We start from the raw sequence: 13810 nt of genomic DNA, 5'->3' as shown, positions 1-13810 counted from the left end.
AATGGGTGAGCCAGGGAGAAAGAGAGACGGAGGTGGGCCGGACAGTAAAGAGAGAGACATTTTATTGTAACTGCTGTATTTTTACCTCTGATTTTAAAGAATTTATTTATTGATGGTTTTTATCCTCACTGGACACTTGTTTTTATGGATTTATTGAACCTGAGGCACTGCACTTTGGACACTGTTTGTTGTTTTAAATAAAAGCACTTTGGAAATTTTTGGATATATCCCCTGGCTTCATGTGAGATTTGTCCTCATTTGTCAGCTTATCTGACATTACCAACGGTGTTGGGTTTAGAACTCCCAGAAGGCATTGGGAGCATGGAGAGAACCCGCATCGTCACACACCTCACTGTAAACTTGCGATGCAGTTATAATATTGCACAACCTGCACCACTTTATAAAGTGTGTATTTACATATGATGACGATGTCATTTTAAAGATGAAATGCAGCAAAATATGTTTATTACATTATACAGATAAAATGTTAACATCATTTAAGTAATCTATATTGTTAATAATTAAACATGTGAGGACACAGTGTCGCTGCACTAGCAAGGACCTGGCGCCCCATTCTCAGATTGTTCCTGCCTCGCACTGTATTCTTGCTGGGGCTGGCGCGACACTAGAAGGACAGATGGATGGAATAATTTAACATGTACTACGAAGATATTTCAATGTTCCTTAAAAGTTTTGAAGAATCGTCATTCTAAGCTTACAAATGGCGTAACATCTATTACAAAACTGATAGATAGATAGATAGATAGATAGATAGATAGATAGATAGATAGATAGATAGATAGATAGATAGATAGATAGATAGATAGATAGATAGATACTTTATTAATCCCGATGGGAAATTCACATTCTTCAGCAGCAGCATACTGATACAATAAATAATAATTAAATTAAAGAATGATAATAATACAGGTGAAAAAAACAGACAATAACTATGTATAATGTTAAATATTAACGTTTACCCCCCCTGGTGGAATTAAAGAGTCGCATAGTTTGGGGGAGGAACGATCTCCTCAATCTGTCTGTGGAGCAGGACAGTGACAGCAGTCTGTCGCTGAAGCTGCTCTTCTGTCTGGAGATGACATTATTTAGTGGATGCAGTGGATTCTCCATAATTGATAGGAGCCTGCTGAGCGCCCTTCGCTCTGCCACAGATGTTAAACTGTCCAGCTCCATGCCAACAATAGAGCCTGCCTTCCTCACCAGTTTGTCCAGGCGTGAGGCGTCTTTCCTCTTAATGCTGCCTCCCCAGCACACCACTGCGTAGAAGAGGGCGCTCGCCACAACTGTTTGATAGAACATCTGCAGCATCTTATTGCAGATGTTGAAGGAAGCCAGCCTTCTAAGGAAGTATAACCGGCTTTGTCCTTTCTTGCTTGATTGTTGATTGTGTGAAGATCGGTTACTTGGAGAAAGAAAAGGAAGGACAGGAATTGGGGGTTAGTATGTTTGAAAGAGACAGTACTGCTGCAATAAATTATTTCATTGAAGGTCGCGCACGGCGCAGTAAGCATCTTGCTCGAGGCAGTCTCCGGACAGGGCGCCAGCTCATCACTATCACTGTACCACCGTGTTCCCATGTTTAATAATATGCTTTAACTCCTATCATCATGAAAATGATATCAAGTATACATCTCAGTATTTAAATTATTCAGAGAGCTGTAATATCACGAATGTATTCTGTGTCCAGTCAGAAGAAGAGAAAGCCCATTTAAGAAGCACATAGTAGAGCACACATAGAGCAGATAGAAAAACACATACAAAACAAAGCATTTAATGTGCTACTTTCATTACAATGGGATTTGAGAAACTATCAAATTAAATGATTTAAAGATGAAGTTTATGATGTTCTACTTTAATGACAAAATAAACAATGTGATTAAAGTGGAAATTTCGAGATTAAAGTTGACATTTCGAGCTTTTTTCTCACTGTGTCCCTAGTTTTTTTCTTTTCTCTGTACCCTAATAAGCTTTCATATGACACTCAGACGGTGGGCTACGACTCGCCCTTTCACGACGACTTTGGTATCTGACAACTTCTTTTTTATTTCGGGCACTGTGCGACTTTGTGAACTTGAGCTTTCGAGTTTCTCAGACACTCTATGTCATTCGATCAACTTCCTTTTGTTGATTATATCACTGTTTAAACCAACAAATAGTACGTTTTTCCTTGCCTCCACTTGGTATTCGCTGAAATTTTCCCCCGTGCTTTTGCCATTGTCTTTTCACAGAATGCTGAGCTTAAGGGCTATTTATATTGATTTACATATTCAAAGAGGCATAATTCTGGGAGGAGATGGGGCGGGACAGCAGGCGTGTGCACGTGCGTTACTTTTCACACTGACCGGGATTTATGCAGCGGGAGAACGTGGAAGTTGGCGTACGCACAGATTTATGCAGCGGGAGAACGTGGAAGTTGGCGTACGCACAGATTTATGCATCTGGATTTTTTTGTGCATACGCACATTTCCGCTTTTGTCCTTATGCCATGTTTTACTGTGAATTCTACTCACAGTGATATACATGACGTCCCAGGACAAATTCAATGCAAAATTAGAGTTGCTAATTAAACAACCGCACATACTTTTGGAATGTGATAGGAAAAACAAGCACCGTGTTTTTAAACAGTGATTTGTTCATTTTATATTGGGCACCCCAGCAATGCAGCCGACCTCGACCTTGCTTGCACACTCACACATATAGAGGCACAAATGAATTAGTGAAAGTGTATATTAAACAAATAAAAAGGCAAAAAAAACAATTAATAAACAAACAATGTGTACACAAAGAGAGGTTGGGAGCATGCATCCACCATGCAACGAACCACCCAGATTGGGACCCGAGTGCAGATGAGCAACTGGGTGACACCTCAGCACCACACTGGAAGTGTGTGAGGTTTTTTTTTACAGTGGCTGTAGTGCCAATCCTGCCACCAGCTCATGAGTTTTCTCTGTAAGTTGGAGGACCCGTTTGTAGGGCTGGAGGCAGGTTAATGTCATATGCAAGAAGAAGAAATTGCAGTTTAAGGGCCATGCTCAAGGGCCAAACAGTGTAGAGTCACTTCATTGCCAGCACATATCCCTAGCCTCAGAGCCACCACTAGGCAAAAACCCTCACTAATTTCCCAATGGAGATAATAATTCAAAAGTTACTTGACAACATCTGGGTACAAAACGGTTAATGGTAAACACTCACAGTACAGTCCACAAACAGTCCGGTTTGACAGAAGTGGTGATGGCGAAAATGAATTGAGATGCCAAGTGAACAATTTCCTGAATGTTACGAAAGTTTTGTCCTACTGTTGTTGCTTGAAGATCTGTAGAAGATGGGAACACTCCCTGGACAAAGATGTTAACCAACCCAGACAAAATCACACAAAACAAAGGCAGAGGACAAGCACAAAAATTCAAAATAGAGCTGTAATTCATCGTCGGTTGTATTGTAGAGGTGCGGTGAGAAGAACAGAAATGAATAACGACAAACGATCACGATCCCTTTTGTAGTCTTTCAGCACCTTTTTAAAGAGAGTGCCTAATCTCCTTTCTTCTCAGCAACCCCTGCGCCACAACGTAGCTGCTCAATGGTGTAATATTACCAAGACTGCTGGGGTTTGTAAGGCATTTAAACAGCACCACTGCAGATGTAAGGGTAATATACCGACTCCACACAGGCAGTGCTGCACTCTTAAAAATAAAGTGTTATATTTCCGCTATGGTTCCTCCCCTGGCTGGGGTTTGAGTTCTTCTTCTTTTGTACATATTAATGTTATTTATGTTTATGTGCTATTGATTGTGTTTATGTTTCAATGCCTTGGAGATGTTCCATGTATTTTGTGGGTTGTTTCCTAAGAGGTCACCTGCCAATCACCACCAGGCACTGCTCTGTGCCTATAAACCTGGAAGGTATCCCACAGTTCCTGGTCGTTCATTGTGAATGCCCTCTGGTTAGTTAGTGTGTCTGTAATTTATAAAATTATAGATTTTTTTCAACCTTCTCTGTATTTTGAGATTGCTATTGAACATGTTTGCTTTGTGTTAAAGGGAATTTCACTTTGCATTATGTGCCTCCAGTCAATTTGTGGAAGTAAAACCTTTTTATTTTATGTATATTCTACATAGCTCTTTTTGTATCTAACCAGGATTTTTTGACAGAATTTCCAATCTAGTGGGCATTTTTGGAAGTGTTTTTGGGAATTACATGCTTTGGAACTCCTAGTTCATGACATAAAGGTGCAAAAAATGTTTATCATAGTGATGCCATTGGGGAACATTTTTAATTCCCAAAAGAACCACTCACATGGAAGTTCCAGAATGAACCATTATTTATTTAGATCTGTAACAGTTTCCATAAATAATCAAGAACAGATGACAACAGATTAGTGAAATATCAATGGATTTATGACTTTGAAAGGACTGCACATATTGTAATACCACAGGCTAAGTTCAGGTTTTCTTGATTTGTTAGTACCCTGTTAGGTTGCTAGTCATACATTGAATATTTCTGTTTTGCCCACATATTAGGAACCTTTTCACACCACCAGAAAAACAACTATACATACAGAGAACCCTTCTCGTGATGAAATGGATCTTTGTCAAGCAATGGATCTATGAGGAACCACAAAACTCAACAATGCCATTACAGAACCATTAATATTAAGAGTGTGGATTGGAATTTAAAGTCTGTCTCCTGGTTCTTTAAAGATGCAGTGTAATCACATGCTACCACCCTTATTTTTCAGTGAAGTGGAAAGATTGTGGTGCAGTAATTAGCAAAGCTGCCACACAGCTATAATATTATGGACCTGTTTCTTGACTCAACTATGTGTATAAATTAGGCCAGTTGTTCCATTCTTCACATGTTTATTCTGGTTTACTCCCATATCCCAATGACACAACACTGTGAAGGTGCTGGCTTCACAAAATGTGTGAATAAAAGATTACTAAAATAATCTCCTTACCATATGTTTTGAACTTACTAGTCAATTGGTTTTCTTTCTGGAGATAATTATCCTTCCTAATGAAGAGGCTCTCTTCATTCACCCTCAGCACCCACAGAGAAATTGTCATGATTTCTCAACTGCACGCTGATACAACTCCAGACAAGATGAATGCTGACAACATTTTGCTTTGCATAAAGGGACATGCACCAATGGATATGAGACTATGCCGTTTATGTAAATGTCATTTGGCCTTCCTTCTGAAATGCTAGTTTTAGCATGACTAGTGTCACAATGAAGTTTTAGGGTTTAAAAGAGCAGAACTGGATATGTCGAGCTTGTGATGTATTGAAGGCTAACGAAGAAGAGATAAAAAAAATCTGTTAGCGATAAAGATGGGGCACCCAATGAGAGCAGTACAGAATTTTCAGAATGCCTCCCATCCCCACCAATACAGGTAGGGTGCAGAGGAGTTGCAGTAATGTGCATCTCTTGTCGGCCAGCATTAGTCTGGGCAGCAAAGATAAATATCTTAATAGGGTAATAAGCTGGCAATAGATCAAAAGAGCTTCCGCAACAAGCCAGATGATTAGCACCAAAGGAACTTGAAACAGCCTCCTGTTACATTCATTCCATCACTAATGACAGATTCTTCCAAATAACCTTCTTTGGAGTTGACACAGTTTGTTACTGCCAGGCCAGACAATAGCTTGTCAGTTGCAAGGCTTTTACGCAACCTCACTCTTCTTTTTGTGCATGTACTGTGCCTTTACATCTGAATAGGAATGTGTTTTGTATCCTTTGCTGTTTCACAGTATGGCTCAACTGGGAATTCTCATTCCAGTATAATTAGAATGTTTTTTTTTCTTGCCTGTATCTCAGAATTGCTGATATGAACACTCTGATTAATGTATACAGTAAATCCCTTTCCTAGTTTCTTTCTAGTCCATTTTAGTTGGAAAGGCTAAACCCACTATTATTGGAAGCTGTTTTGTTTACTGGTTTCCAGTATACCTGTCTGGTTCAATCTGGTCACAGTTTTACAGTAAATGGCCAGATTATTCCAGATATTTTTCCTTTGTAATTTGATTAGCCAGTCAGATCTTGGTATTAGGTAATAATACTTCTTTTTACTTTTCCCAGAACCTTTTAGCTAGGAAGCCTGACCCCACTATAAACTCTTTTTTCTTAATATGCTTAAATTAACTCATCTCTTGCCAGTATACAGTGTGACAGTAGGGGGCGCTGTCGCACCTTCAAACCCGCAGACAACACGCCCAAACACCAGGTAAAAGTCCAAATAATAAATTTATTATAACAATAATGTGCACAAAGCACCTCCACCTCCACTATACACAATAATAAATCAATAATAAGCAATAAACACTAATCAATCCTCCTCTCCACCTCCATCTGCTGGGTTTCCCACAGTCCTTTTTATAGTCCTTGACCCGGAAGTGCTTCTGTCCTTCAGTCCATGTGTTTCCATAGCACTTCTGGGTCAGATGAAAACTCCTCTTTTTCTTCAGCCCGGAAGTACTTAATTTCTTCCGTCCCTGTGATGAGGTAGTACTTCTGGGCTATAATAGAAACACTCGTGCCTCCCTGCAGCGTCCCCTGGCGGCCCCCATGGTATCCAGCAGGGCTGTGCAGCCGAACTCCATTGTCCATAATGCCCTGCAGGAATTCGGGGCACCTCCATGTTGCAGGGAGGACTCCCTCTAGCGGCCTGGGGGTGTTGGCCGGGATAAACTGCTGGCCATCCCTCAGAACAGTAAATGGAGGTATATCTACTACAGTTTCCCACTATAACTGAGTTGGCCAGTGCCCCCTTGATATTCCTAAATGATCATTCTACTCAAAGTATATTATGCTGGCAAAGTCTAACCTCACCATAATTGAAAGGTATTTCCTCATCTGTTTTCTAATGTAGATGATTTATAGAATCTGATCCCAGTATACAGTAAAAGGGGCTGGCCAGTCTGGAACTGGAAAAACTAAAATATTGTTTTTTTGCCAATCCCTGCACTATTATTGTATAATGGAAGCACACTGGGTACAAAAATGGCATATTCTCTATTGTATCACTCACAACAGAGTTTCAGACTGGAAGTAACATTTGAACAAGAACTGTGCATTGGGAGCTTTGTGAAATGAGTTTCCATGGCCGAGCAACTTCACACAAGCCCAAGAACACTGTGTGCATTGTCATGTGTTGGCTGGAGTGTAAAACCTGCCACCATTGGACCCCAGAGCACTGGAAACATGCCCTCTGGAATTATGAATGCCTTTCTGAACACTGGGTTTGGCGGATGCCATGTGAATGCTTACCATCTGGAAGGATAATGGGCTGGGGCTATATTTTAGGGTTCTGGCTAGGCCTCTTGGTTCGAGTGAAGAATACTGTTAATACTACTATATACAAAGACATTTTAGACAATTGTGTGATTGCAACTTTGAGGCAACAGTTTAAGGCCCTTTTCTGTTTCAACATGACTGTGTCCCTGTACACAAAGCCAGGTCCATTAAGACATGAAGAAACTTGAGTGGCCTGCTAAGAACCCTGACCACAATGCTACTGAACACCTTTGGGATCAATCGGAACACCAACTGTGATCCAGGTCTTCTTGTCCAACATAAATGTACCTGCTGTCACAAATGGTTTTTTGGCTGAGAAGATCCAAAAGCTTTCCCAGAAGAGTGGACAATGTTATAGCTATAAAGTTGTAGCCAGTTCCCAATTGGACGTCTAACAAGCTCTTATAAATGGGATAGTCAGATAGCCACAAATGTTTGGCCATATCTTGGCCTAGAGTAGAATATGTGCATTCAAAAATAGACAAAGACATTCAAGAATTTGACAAAGCCATCCAGTATTTGCTGATTCTGTGAAAATAAGAAATTATTTACAATGCAATAATTAGATGGATGAGCTAGTCTGGCTTTAGTATCTTCCATTACAGCATATCCATATCCCAGTCTGATTTAACACAAATCACATATTTATTTTACTGTTCCCAAGAAAAACTGATCACCTCAGTAAGAGCTTGAGACATTTGTCAGATGTTCCCACACCTGCTTCCCTTTCTAGCTGAGGCATCCCTGTGAAGTATTGCCATAGCAGCAGCAGTAGTAGTAGTAGTAGTAGCAGTAGTAGTAGTATCATGTGTACAGAGTGCAGCGAGTTTCTCACTTGCATGTCTAACCAACATGCAACTCTCTCTCTCTCTCTCTATATATATATATATATATATATATATTTATACTATATATATATATATATATATATATATATATATATACATACATACTAGGGGGCATCGCCCCCTGCTCGCTTAGCTCGCCAACCCCCGTGTTTGGTTTTCCAGATAAACACACTTTTAATTTTTTTTCTTTGAATTGTTGCTATTTCATTAGTTTCACTTTTATTTCAGAACTTCAGTAAAAAAATATTTGGAATATTTCGAGTCCCAACATGCTGAATCTTTTAAATGAGGTCCGTGAGACATGTGTTTAATGACTTTCTACCATAATTCAGGATAGATTTCTCTGTTTTGGAATTTCAGCACAGACAAAACAATCTGCATCATCAGCAGTTAATAATTTTTTTTGCAAAGTAACCAATAAATGCATGTGAGGTAAACCCCGTTTTTGAAATTCGATTGTGTAAATGTATGCTCGGATTTGACTGAACACCGTTTCGAGTTCTTTCAATAAAATTAAGACTCTGATAAAACAATGTACTTACGAAAGTCAGAATATCCTGAGCCGATATAGCAGGTGTTTTCAAGAATCTCTGGATTTCTGGCCATTGTGAATTGCACGTCATTGTAATAAATAAATCTGGCCGACCAATAGATAGATAGTTCTGGATATTGCCATTGCATCATGGTATAATTGTTGCAATGCTCTTGGACTACTTTGATATGATGACGCTTTACCTATTTTGAATGTGTCAGGAACTATTGATATTTGAATTTTGAACATGATCAATGAGACCTTGCATATGTTTTGCCTGATTCGATTTAATAAAGAAAAGACAATTAACTTCGACTTTTAGATACGCATTAATAATGTAATGTTGCGTTAGACTTTGAGATGATAGAAGTGGGTTAAATCCATTGGAACGTATTGCTAATTTTGCCCCAAAATGTTGTGTTGGTGTTATTCATTATTATGTGCAGAGGCTGCAGACCTATAAATACCTGGGAGTGCAGCCGGATGATAAATTGGACTGGACTGCCAATACTGATGCTCTGTGCAAGAGAGGACAGAGCCGACTATACTTCCTTAGAAGGCTGGCGTCCTTCAACATCTGCAATAAGATTCTGCAGATGTTCTATCAGACGGTTGTGGCGAGTGCCCTCTTCTACGTGGTGGTGTGCTGGGAAGGAAGCATAAAGAAGAGGGACGCCTCACGCTTGGACAAACTGGTGAGGAAGGCAGGCTCTATTGTAGGCACAGAGCTGGACAGTTTGACATCTGTGGCAGAGCGACGGGCGCTGAGCAGGCTCCTGTCAATCATGGAGAATCCACTGCATCCACTAAGCAGTGTCATCTCCAGACAGAGGAGCAGCTTCAGCGACAGACTGCTGTCACTGTCCTGCTCTACTGACAGACTGAGGAGATCGTTCCTCCCCCCACACTATGCGACTCTTCAATTCCACCCGGGGGGGTAAACATTAACATTATACAAAGGTATTGTTTGTTATACCTGCATTTTTATCACTCTTTAATTTAATATTGTTTTTATCAGTATGCTACTGCTGGAGTATGTGAATTTCCCCTTGGGATTAATAAAGTATCTATCTATCTATCTATCTATCTATCTATCTATCTATCTATCTATCTATCTATCTATCTATCTATCTATCTATCTATCTATCTATCTATCTATCTATCTATCTATCTATCTATCTAAATTCAGTCATAAACAATGAATGTGGCCTTGGTGGTCTCTAGACTAGAAATTTAATTGTGTTAGAATCTGTTTTAACATTTAAAATGAATGCTTCAAAGGATGTGAAGTCACCTACATTTTTAGAAGCGATTTGCATTTTGTCACAATGAAAAACAGTCTCCCAGAAGTCACCAGGAGGATGCTTCTGTGATGTCATCAATGCGACCCTTTAAAATGATCATTTATGCACCGTTCAGTTATCGGTGCTTTCAATTAAACTGAATGACTTAACATACGTTCTATTCTATCTATCTATTCATTTTTCTGAATTTGTGTGTTTCATATTGTATGACCATCCTGTTTCTCCATCTGGGAAAAGCAAAGGAAAGTGTAATGGATCATAATGTGGTAAATTATTAGACAGAAATGTTGATTCATGTTTTGCTTTTGGATAAACACAAATATCTACTCTGTTTTTGATATTTCCGTCTTTCGAAATTATTATCGCTGATAATTTGTCACATTTTGGTTTATTATATATGCGTGCGTGGTCTTTCTGATTAATATAGAAATCCAAGAAAATTTCTTTGTGTTTTGCAGATAAATTTAGTGTAAAGTGCGATACTTTCGAAGGTATGGATTTGTATCCATTATTGGCTGTATAATTTCTATACAGTGGAACCTCGGTTCACGACCATAATTCGTTCCAAAACTCTGGTCGTAAACCGATTTGGTCGTGAACTGAAGCAATTTCCCCCATAGGATTGTATGTAAATACAATTAATCTGTTCCAAACCGTACGAACTGTATGTAAATATATATTTTTTAAAATTTTTAAGCACAAATATAGTTAATTATACCATAGAATGCACAGCGTAATAATAAACTAAATGTAAAAACATTGAATAACACTGAGAAAACCTTGAACAACAGAGAAAACTAACACTGCAATAGTTCACGCTATAGTGCTAGGAACCGCTCGCTAAAAGCACCTTTTTTTAATGAGTTTTAAGCACAGGGGAAAAAATGAACATTTGAAAAATCCGTAATTTAATAAACCACCAAGAAAAGTAACATTGCAACAATGCAGGCTACGAACCGATCGCTGTAAACAAAACTGAAAACAAAAACAAGCCTTCTCTACCTTATGCGTCCCTCCCTCTCTCGCTCTCTCTCTTTTGCGAGCCTGGAGCACCTGTGTGTGTGTCTCTCTAGCGCGCTCCTGTGTGTGTGCGCACCTCTCACTCGCACTCCTGTGTGTGTGCGCGTCTGTCTCTCTCTCCCGCTGCCTGTGTGTGTGCGCGTCTGTCTCTCTCTCTCTGCCTGTGTGTGTGCGCGGCTCTTTCTCGTGGGCTGCCTGTGTGTGTGCTGCCTCTGTGTGTGTGCGTGTGTGTGTCGCGCTCTCTCGCTCTCTCTCTTGCTCGCTGCACAGGAAATGCACAGTCTGAGACTGAACATGTACAAACCAAAAGGGAACCTGGCTTGTTCGTATACCGAGTGTGTGTGGTCGTGAACCGAGGCAAAAGTTTGGCGAACTTTTTGGTCGTAAACCGATTTGTACGTGTACTGAGACGTTTGTGAACCGAGGTACGTCCGATCGTTTAAGTCTTTCGAGTCTATGTTGCATCACTTCTCCGTGATCATAAATATACACCTGACCGAATTGTGGTTTCTTCGAAATTAAACTTGTCATTGCTTTAATTGTTGCTGGACCACAGATTCTCATAGGGTATGATCAATTCTTGTGTAAATCTATGTTTTGAGCATTGAATGATGCGAATGCGAAAAGATTATGGTAGACTCGGATATTTTGCCTGAAGTGTTAGTGGATTTCACTTTCCCCAAACATCAAATCTTTTAATTATCTTGGATACGCCTCCTCATTGTGTATAAACACTACTTTTCCCTGATGGCAACACAAATTAGACGAACTACAAGTCTCTGAGTTAAACTTCAAAGCCTTACAATATTTACATACTTCTGACATATCACCTATGTCCATATATTTGATCTCTATTCACCTTTCCTTTATTTCTCCAAGTAATAATTTCTCTTTGTTTGTGCTAATGCGATCTTTACTTTCTTTGTTTTGACACTTTAGTTTTTTTCTGCTTTCATATTCTGTATCTTGCTCAGCATATGCATCACGCCTACGTTTTTTTTTTGAGTCTTTTGAATTCCATTGTTTTCATTATCTCTCACCTGCTCTGCATGTGTTTGGCCCCCTTGTTTTTAACCTTTTTATGACGTTTTACGTTGTTTTCTACTCTTTGTCTTTTATTTCTGACCTTGCTTTGTCCTACTTTTTATTCAATTACACCTGGTCCGTGGTGATTATTTTCCCTTTTTCGAGTAATAATTTCCGTTTGTTTGCGCGAATGTGATCTTTACTATCTTTTTTTTGATACTTTTTAATTTTCCTGCTTTCTTAATCTCTGACCTGCTCTGCATATGTATTGCGCCACCGTTTTCGAACGTCTTTATGAAGTTCTACTTTGTCTTTTAATTCTGAGTCCGATTGGACCTGCTTTTTTTTTTCAATTCCACTTGTTCCGGGCTGTTTATTACATTCCTTTTATTCTGAATTTGCGCCTAGATTATTCTTTTTCTTTTTTGCATTTTTTTCTCCCCAACACTTTTGTGTCTCTTTTGTCCGCGCTGCTCTTTCTTCTTTGCTTTAGTCATCAACGTTTCATCTATAACGTATTGTCCTCATATGCTTTATATGCGCTGAGAGCGCTGGATTTGTGTCTGCTAAAAGCCTTTACACGACTGAATGTTTTACTGCCCATGGTCTTACTTGATGTTGGTTGTAAGTAGGGCGTGTCTTGCAAGAATCTCATGTTCTATATCCCCGTGAGACAGTCCTGGGTCAATCTCTTGGAACAAAGTCTCAAGTTTAAGGTCCCTGTGAGACACTCCGTGGCCAATCTCTTTCGTCTTGCGGGTCTTTTAAGTGTCTTCCATGAAGATCACGTCTCGTCTAACCTAGTCTCTCCCTCCCAGGATTTTTTTTTATAATATATATATATATACAACCCCAATTCCAAAAAAGTTGGGACACTGTGTAAAATGTAAATAAAAACTCATAAGCCCACATTTTATTCACAATAGAACATGGAAAATATATCAAATGTTGAAAGTGAGACATTTTACTATTTCATGACAAATATTAGCTCATTTTGAATTTGATGGCAGCAACATGTCTCAAAAAAGTTGATACGGATAGAACAAAAGGTTGGAAAAGTAAGTAGTACTAAAAAGGAACAACTGGATGAACATTTTCAATTAATTAGGTGAACTGGCAACAGATCAGTAACATGATTGGGCATAAAAAGAGCATCTTAGAAAGGCAGAGTCTCTCAGAAGTAAAGATGGGCAGAAGTTCACCAATCTGCAAAAAAAAAACTGAGTCTGCAAATTGCAGAACAGTTTTAGGGTAATGTTCCTCATGTAAAATTGTGAAGACTTTCAATATCTCATCATCTACAGCACTAATATTATCAAAAGATTCTGAGAAATCTCTGTGCATAAGGGACAAGGCCGGAAATCAGTATTGGATGCCTGTGATCTTTGGGCCCTCAGATGACACTTCATTAAAAACAGGCCTGATTCTCGCATGGAAACCACTGCATGGGCTCAGGAACACTTCCAGAAATCATTGTCTGTAAACAGAGTTTGCTGTGCTATCCACAAATGCAGGTTAAAGTTCTATCATGCAAAGAAGAAGCCATATGTGAACATGATCCGGAAACATTGTTGTCTTCTATGGGCCAAAGGTCATTTAAGTGAGGCAAAATGAAAACTGTTCTGTGGTCAGATGAATTGAAATTCGTTTTGGAAAACATGGATGCCGGGTCCTCCAGACGAGGACAGGGACCATCTGGCTATGGTATGGGTGTGCATTAGTACCCATGGAAATGGCAGCTTTAACATCTGGAAAGACACCATCAATG

This window comes from Erpetoichthys calabaricus, chromosome 12 (genome assembly GCF_900747795.2).
Source record: "Erpetoichthys calabaricus chromosome 12, fErpCal1.3, whole genome shotgun sequence".
Classification (NCBI taxonomy): Eukaryota; Metazoa; Chordata; class Cladistia; order Polypteriformes; family Polypteridae; genus Erpetoichthys; species Erpetoichthys calabaricus.
This window is presented reverse-complemented; position numbering follows the sequence as displayed.